This window comes from Notamacropus eugenii, chromosome 6 (genome assembly GCF_028372415.1).
Source record: "Notamacropus eugenii isolate mMacEug1 chromosome 6, mMacEug1.pri_v2, whole genome shotgun sequence".
NCBI lineage: Eukaryota > Metazoa > Chordata > Mammalia > Diprotodontia > Macropodidae > Notamacropus > Notamacropus eugenii.
The window spans coordinates 276924038-276932838 of NC_092877.1; the positions used below are offsets into that span (position 1 = coordinate 276924038).

The 8801-nt window shown below is 39.0% G+C and overlaps 1 pseudogene; it reads left to right on the plus strand.

The window, feature by feature from the left end:
- The first annotated feature begins 883 nt into the window (after positions 1 to 883).
- LOC140512350 (uncharacterized) lies at positions 884 to 5331 on the plus strand (annotated as a pseudogene).
- The last annotated feature ends 3470 nt before the right edge of the window (positions 5332 to 8801 follow it).

Genomic DNA, 8801 nt, shown 5'->3' on the forward strand with positions numbered 1-8801 from the left:
GAAAACAAAGTCAGAAATTATAGGCATCTGTAGCCACGTGGACTAAGACTGGATGCAGTTGAAACAGGAGGCTTTTGATTCCCTCTACACTCAGGTCATAATATTGTGTTCTTTATCATGTAAAGTTCATGTTTGGTGCTTCATTTACTTTAAACCTGTATGGAAGAAGATGGGCAGCATTTAGGGAAATCACAAATGTTGACATTCCAAGTTCCATCTGGAAGCTACGTGGCATAGTAGATAGAGGGCAGGGTCTGACATCAGGAAGACTTGATTCAAATACAGCCTCAGACATTTACCAGCTGCATGACCCTGGGCAAGTCATTTAACCCTGTTTGTCCCAGTTTCCTCGGCTATAAAATGAGCTGGAGAAGGAAATGAAATCACTCTAGTGTCTTTGCCAAGAAAGCTCCAGATAGGGTCACAAAGAGTCAGACATGATGGAAGTGACTCAATTACACAAGATTCCATATGATAGGAAGCAAAACAATTCAGACATGAAAGTTCCCCAGATCATCTGCCTAGGAACAAATGAACCAGAGGAAATAAGTTGGCAATTGTAACAAGATCCAAATAACCAAAGACCCATATGTCAGAAGCAAGCCTCTGACACAAGTACATTCCTATTAACCTTTAACTCATTTGATGTTTTCCATTATTATAACTTCTCAATATTATTTTAGATCTTGACTATATTGTTCAAGAACCATTCTTGTCTGTGTGGACTGTAATAATCACTTCTTAACTGACTAGTCTTAGTACTTACATTTTTCTCTTGTTTTCCCATCTACAATCTATATTGTACATTGGTTTCTGAGTTTTTGTTGTTTTTTTTTTCAAAAACATGGCTCTAACCCTACCAATTCTCTCCTCAAAACAGTCAATGGTTCAACATGAAGTGAGGCTCCCCATCTTCTCACCCAAGAAAAGGATATCTCCAAGACCAAATCTATTAGCTCCATATCCCCAAATCCCCCTGAATTAAGAAGTACCAAAAGTGAAACTTGAAGAGTTTTCTTGGGAGTAGGAATCCGTTCACAAGGAGGTCTGCCCAGATGTGAAGCCTATGGATGGCATTTCAGGCACTTCTGCTATCAAGAGGCACCTGGCTCAAAGGTGGCTCTCAGGAGACTCCAAGAGCTGTGATGCCAGTAGCTAAGACCAAAGACTGTGATACCCACAGCAGCTGCTATGAATATACATGCATATCTCCATGGTTGGTTTACAAAATATAACAAACTCTCCTCCTAATGCAAAATCAAAATATTATTTCAAAACATCCATATTAGAATAAAATTTACTAAGGTACTCAACAACAATCCAGGGAAAGCCAACAACATTTCTCTCCTTCAAGCTTCCCTGCACAAGCAAGTTCCCCATGGCAAGTTCTTCCCTCAGCCTCTCCCTGCCTGCTTCTCTCCCTGCCTGCTTCTCTCTCTGCCCCACACCTTTCCCTCCAAGAAATGCAATATATACTGTTTCCAATCAAAGACTCAGCACTTGATTAAGTGAGAGCCATAAAGCTTGGAAATCAGCACTTAATTGAGAGGGTGTAGAAATCCCTATGGCCCATAGCCTAATTGGCTCTGCACCAGGACTCCATGTGAGGCCTTTTAACTGGTGGGGAAGATTTTATATACCATTAACCTTACAGAGGTTCACACCAAAAAAAAAAAAAAAAAAAAAAAAACAGATCCTGGAGTTGCTGATGCTTGAGCAGTTCCTCCATCTCCTACCTGGAGATATTCAGGCCTGGATGCAAGGGAAACATTCCAAAAATAGTGATGAGGTATTCACCCTTGTGAAGGATTTGCAGACAGTCTAACAAAGCAAGGCCAACAGTCCTTGGCCACATATCCACATGAATAGTACCCTCAAAGAAAGGAACAGGCCTGAGCACTATAGAGTAGTCCCAGAAACCCCAATCAAAGCTAGCCAAGCCTTCAAGGGAGGGGAAGTGGAGTCTTTTAGCTAGATCCAAGCAACAGCTAATTCTTTGCTTATAAGGGGAATTCCATCTCTACCAAGAGAGGCTCAACTGTTCCTTACGGTCCTTCCCAGTCCCAGGAGGAGAGATCCAGAGACCTGGAGGTGACAACTGTACTGGTGAGCTAGGAATTCTGGATGATCTTCTTAAGATTACAGAATGACTATCTTATTGGGATCCCAAGTTGGGGGGAGAGGGAGGAGGAAGGGAAGAGAATGGAAACAGGGACAGCAGGACAAATAGAAAAGTATGCCTGCAAGTACACTATATATTAGCATTATTTGTTTTATTGTATTTTTTTTTGCTTCTTTTGTTAACTATTTCTCGATTACATTTTAATCTAGTTCAGAGAGAGTGACATCTCTGCTCTAGACTCTTAATGACTGCTGCCAATAAATTTTTCCAAACTCCTCTTCTGTCCCTCTGCTCCTCAACTTTCTCTTGAATCTCTCCAAATCTAACACATATGCTTTGCTCCTAATGCTTCCAATTCCCTCTATTCGATCAGTACTGCGATGATGGTTCCTAGAAGAACAGATACTGGGAAAAGAGATGGGTAGGGGGCTAACAGGGGACAATTGTCTTTTTTATCTTCATCTCTTTCTCTTCCTTGGGATTTTAAGGAATCTCTGACACTTTAGAATGTCATAGTGGAAAAATTTGGCCTGCATTCCCTCTAGGGCTTCAAATTGGGACACAGAATGAGGAAAAAACAAAGCAAGAAGGTTCAGAAAAACCTACAACAATTTCAGGAAAGATGGGGCAAGGATATTTCCTTGATACTCAAAAGGGAAGATATACAAGAGACTTAGTGGTGGTGCTAAAAGGCAATGGAGCTCTACTGCTTCAGAGAGTAAAGGAATACCATCCCCTAGTAAAAGTGAAGTTTGGGAAATAACAGTCTGTGATATCAAAGCAAAACCACAGGCTACATCAAAGACATGCCCTGAGCATGAAATAAGCTTTCTCCAGTTGTTATACCTTCAGGAACACAAAAGAACCCCTAATTTCGTCAAGCCCTACCAGTACCCATTTTGTGAAAAAAAAAAAAAAATTTGGCCATGGTCCCATCCTCAAGCTACACTGAGGACACTCACAGATGAACGTCCATATGTGTGTTCTGAGTGTGGGGAATGCTTCTGGCAGAATGGTTACCTGAGAAAACATCAGCAGACCCACTCTGCTGAAGTAGGCTTTTTGTGTGCTGACTATGGTCAGGGTTTCCAGGACAATCCAACCTTCTGCAACGTTTACCTTCCCATGCCAGGGAAACAGAACAAGGCATCAAATCAACCTTCCTGTGCTCCTTTTGTGAGCAGAGTTTCCAGTGGCATGCCAATTTCCAATGCCACCTGGGTCTCCATGCTGAGGAGAAGCCCCTCCAAGGTGTTGAGTATGGCAAAGGTTTTCTACGGGGTACCAGGAACCACCAGCAACAGCAAGCTCCCATTAAGCTGAAGCCTCCTGTGTGGTAAATGCTTCAAGGCCTTCTGGAGGAATGAGTATCTGGTCACTCACCAACTGATACATAGAGGAGAATGCCCTTCTCTTGTGAGGACTGTGGACCTGCCTTCAGCCACAGCTCCCAGCTACCCAGTCATTGCCATGTGCATGGTGGTGAAAAGCCCTATGCCTGTTCTGAGTGTGGGAAGCACTTTGTGCACCAGGCTGGCCTTGCACACCTAATGCTAACTCATGGTGGAGAGAGGCCCCATCACTGTGGCCAGTGCAACAAATGTTTCAGCCAGAGCCAGGGCCTGAATGGACACCAGCACAGCCACATTGGTGAATGGCCATGCCACTGTTGTGAGTGGGAGCACTTCAGTCAGAGTGTTCAGTCAGATGTGTGGTCATTGCTTCCACAACAGCTCCAACCTGGTACAGCACATTCTGACCTATAGAGTAGAAAGGCCCTTCCACTGCCCTGGAATGGCCACTTTCAGCACCACCTTTGGACCAGTTCAGCAGTTGATACTCCAGAAGCAGCAAAGACATCAGAGAACTAGTGGGACTCAATCAAGGAGGCTCCTGAACAGTGTCAACAGTGAGAAAAGAACTTCAGCTGGGCTGTAACCTGCTTAAGCATTAAGCCATCCACACAGGTGCCAGAACTTATACCTCTCACTAATATGAGTGGAACTTTATCCACAATTCTCACCTGATAAGCCACCTGATGACCCATGCCAAGGAGACTGTATTATGTATCCCTGAACTGGGATGTGTATGTGTTCGTCCTTTGTTGCCAAAGAAGACCACGTCATCAGAGAAATGATGACATGACTTGCACTTGACTTTGTTTTGAGTGAGGGAGGGCTGTGCAAGGTCACCATCCTCACTTCTGCTCCAGAGCCATCTGAATCCATTGACCAGATATTCATCAGGATGACTGGAGATGACCCAGGATGAGGCAATTGGGGTTAAGTGACTTGCCCAAGGTCACACAACCAGTAAATGTCAAGTGTCTGAGGTGAGATTTGAACTCAGTCCTCCCAACTCCTGCACTGGTGCTCTATCCACTGCACCACCTAGCTACCTCTAAGGTATCCCTGAAACTTACTTGATTGAGGCACTGAGCCACCCAGAGGGATCTCCGTTGGGCTTGTAAAGTGCCAATCTACAAATAGGACAGAGAAAGTGCCCTCATCAGGCCATCTAATTCCTCATTTATGTACCTTTCTCATATTCCTCCCTAGCTTTTTCCTCAGCCTTTCCTCTCCAAAATGAGTAAAGGCAAATTGCTTTTTTAAAGTTTTAAAAAAAGAAAAGAAATAGAGCAGGTGGCAGCATTTTACTTGCTAGAGTGATGACACTGACATGAAGAATTAGATAGTTGAAATGGTAAACTTGTTCTTACCACTAGGGGTTTAAGGAATTTAAGTTTTGACTGATATTTTGGAATATACCACCTGCTATGCAGAACTTAAAACTTGCTCTTAGAAGCAGATGTATCTGGCATTTTCTTTTCAGAAAATGTAATCAGTTTTGCAAAATGATTGATGTTCGAAAGTTGAAATGGAGTGATCTTGTGTATATACTTATATTTGTTATGAAGCAAAGCAGTCACTCAATCAGAAATGGCCCATAGATGCAGCAATTTTCTCTATTGCTACACATATGTTTAATATATCACATCAATTTTTGTTAAAATTCCATAGACACAAACAGTATGAAGGATATATATATATAACTTATTTTTATATGATCTTGATTTTCATCTATTCATTTTAAATGTAACTTAAATTGAAATATTACAGCAAGAGAAACACATATTGTCAGAAGGAGGTAATCTCAAGGGTCATGAAAAGGCATCCTTGATTCCAAGTCATCATTCAGCCTCTACTTGAATTATTCTACAGATGAAGGCCATACTACCCTTCCAAGGAAACTGTCTTCCCTACATGGATTGAAACTGTGCCTCTGTGCCTTCTCCTCACACTTTTCTTATTTTTATTGATTGTGGTCAAAAAGAACAAGACTACTTATTTTCCCACATGCCAGATCTTCAAATACTGGGAGAAAGCTTATCCTCCCCACTCTGACTCCCAAGCTAAATGTCTCCAAGCTAAATATCTCCATCTCCTCCAAATGATTCTTTTGTGAAGAATGGCCAATCTGTCCATCATTAAATGATCCTAGCTCATCAAGTGAGATACCTATAAAATCCTTAGCACAGTGCCTGGCATATAAGAAGCATTTAACAAAGAGTCATTTCTTCACTTTCTCCCTTCCTAAATCCTATTTTTTTCTATGAGATCAAATGAGATAACATTTGTAAAGTGCTTAGTACAGTGCCTGCCACATAGTAGGGGATGTATAAATGCTTATCTTCCCCCCTTCTCCTCTGGAGGTGTTTCATTTTACCAATATCTTTATATAAAATATATACCTAGTTATTAACATTATATTGTTGAGGATATATAAAAATAGCAAAATATAGAGGTAGAATGTTCTTTATGCTACTTTTATTAATGTAAACAGATCTTGTTGTCCTTTCTGATTATGAAGTGACACTGTTGACTCATATTGAACTTAGTCCACTAAAAGCTTCAGATTTTTTGCTTCTGCTTTGTTTTCTAGACAAGCTTCCCCGTATTATACATGTATAGATAGTTTTGAACTTGATTGGAGGACTTTTGATTTGACCTGATTAAATTTCATCTTATTTGATTTACTCAATTATATTATCCTGTCAAGGTTTGCTGTGTCCTAACAGGTCAAACAATGTATTATCTATGCCTCCTGGTTCTCTTTTTATTCCAGTATAATAAGAACAATTTATTGTTATTCATATCAATATTTCTACAAAAGAATTATTTTAAAATTAGCTACAAATACTTTATGATTTTGCTTGGCCTAATCTCTAAGCTGATTGTTTTTTCAGCCAATCACACCCTCCCAGGATATCCTTTTGGTTGCTCTTTCAATTTCACCCTCCTAAAATGGCTTTAGTACTGACTTCTCATTCAACCGACTCTTGTCTCATTATTTCTTTTTCTTTTTTTTTTTAGTTTATTAGGAGGAAAATGACAAAGGCTAGGAGGGGTTTCTGAATTGCTAGACAAATTAGAACTTTGGGTTTCCAATGGAGAGGAAAACAAATGTAAATTATTTACTAGAGAAACAGACTATGTTTACAGGATTGAATGACTTACAATAATTTGAGAAGATATTAACTATTTTAACTACTAAAGTGCCACTTATACCTTAGCTCACTGAATCTCTTTTTCCCTCATAATTGAGATGGAGAATGAATCTCTTCAGGCAGGTGATGACCTGTATGTATTTGTGTGATCACAAGAAGGTTTTGATAAGGTGGCAAATAATAGATGAAAGCACAGCTTTCTAAAGTCCAGCAATTTTTAGCTTGGTTGTTCCAGTCATTTTTGGCCTTCAGAAAGGAAAGAATTGTAAGGAAACCACATTATTTTCCCCTGATATTTCACCTGGACGAAAAAGGTTAAAAAAAAAAAAAGGTGCATCCTCAGCAGAAATTTTATTTTTCCTTTAGCCAAAGGAATGTGAAGAATAAGGGATAAAGAGAAAGATCTCCTATTCTACGTAGAGGAGGCTGGCTAATTAGTACATACATGTAGAAAAAAGGGCATACAACTTACGAAAATATGTACTTCTTTTTATTCAGCACTATAGTATTCATAATTTCAATTGTACAACAGAAATTCAGCATTAAAATGCATATCAAAGACAGAAAGAACTAAGATAAGTCTTTAAAATGTTCCTTTTTAATTTATAAAATGTAGTGTTGCTGACCTGTTTATAAAATTCTGCTTACTGGAATTCTCACAGGACAAGAATCAGTAGAATGTTGCTTAAAAATCATTTAGTATTAGAAAATTTAAAAAATACCGAAGGTGTAAGTTGCTTCCGTTATATGTCATATCTTTTTTCTCACTAATTTGCTTGGTGTCTCCCTCCCCCTTCTCTCCATTCTGATTTTACCTCTGAAAAAGTGATCATGTTACTCTACACAAACAGTTGATTCAGGGATAAATGACATTTCTGTAACAAATATTTTCCTGTTTATTAAAGTTAAATGACCTTCATTCTTTAAGATGCTATTTGATCATCAATGTATCTAACACCTTACCAATTCTTTTTCTAGAAGAAAATGTCCAACATTTAAAAAATATGCTTATTATGTATAATCCACTAATCTTTAACCTCCTTTCTTCTTCCTGATCCATACTTTGACATATATTTCCCTCATTCCTCAACTCTTCTCACCTTACATTAAATGTCCCTATATCAGATTAAAATTTATTTATTTTGGACTGTCATAAGGTCTGCATAAAATGTCTATACCACTTCATTTTCAGTAATCAGTGTTGGTGCATAAGCTAAACTTATTTTCGAGATATTCCTTTTCATATCCTTATCACTACTCCTGTAATATGTGATGACAAGAAATTCCATGATATAATGTTTTTTGTTGCCTTTGGGTATAATATAAAGCATGCTCTACTAACTCATTTCTCTGTCTCTTCAAGGAATACTATGAGTCACCCTTCCATTTAGTTGTAGCTTTCTTCTTTCTTATGGTTTTGTTTGTAGTAAAAAATGTCAAGATAACTAGGATTCAGCTTCTCAAGAAATATATACCCTGATTGTCCACTGGAAAAAAATCATCAGAAAGGGGCTCATAGAATTAAGGTCTTCTAAAAATAATAGCATATTATTATCTCAATAATATTGATAACAACAATAATAACAGCCTGTGAAAAAATCTGCAGAAGTACTTCCTTTTTAAACAAAACTAGCAGAGGCATTGTCCTAGAAACAGGAATTGTCAGGGACCTGGCACATCACCAGAGAGATGAATGAAGACATACACAGGGTAAGTAGAAATGCGACTTTGTATTTCTCCCAACATTTCATACTTGGCCCGGTCTTATGATACAACCAGTTTCAGAGATGTCCCGTCACCTTTGAAGTCAAAAGTTAACAAAGAGGAGAGAAATCTCCCCCTCTTTTCACAGATAGCCTTTTCTCAAATCCTGCCACATTACCCATGATTGCCATTCAGGGAGCTTGCAATTTGTTCTTCAGTTCACTCCCCACTGGATGATCCCTCAAAGCAACTAGAATTCAACAAGATGGATCATGTCATGAACACAGGAGGCATTTAGTAACCAAGTTACCAATGATTCCCTTTCATTTTCTCCCAGGGCTTAGCACAAGGCTTGGCATTTAGTAAAGTCCCAATAAATACTTCTTAATTGACAGATTTTATTCTAATTCTCACCTGTATGCTCTGATTCCTTTTGATTTAAGATTTTTAGATTATAGTTTTTAAACG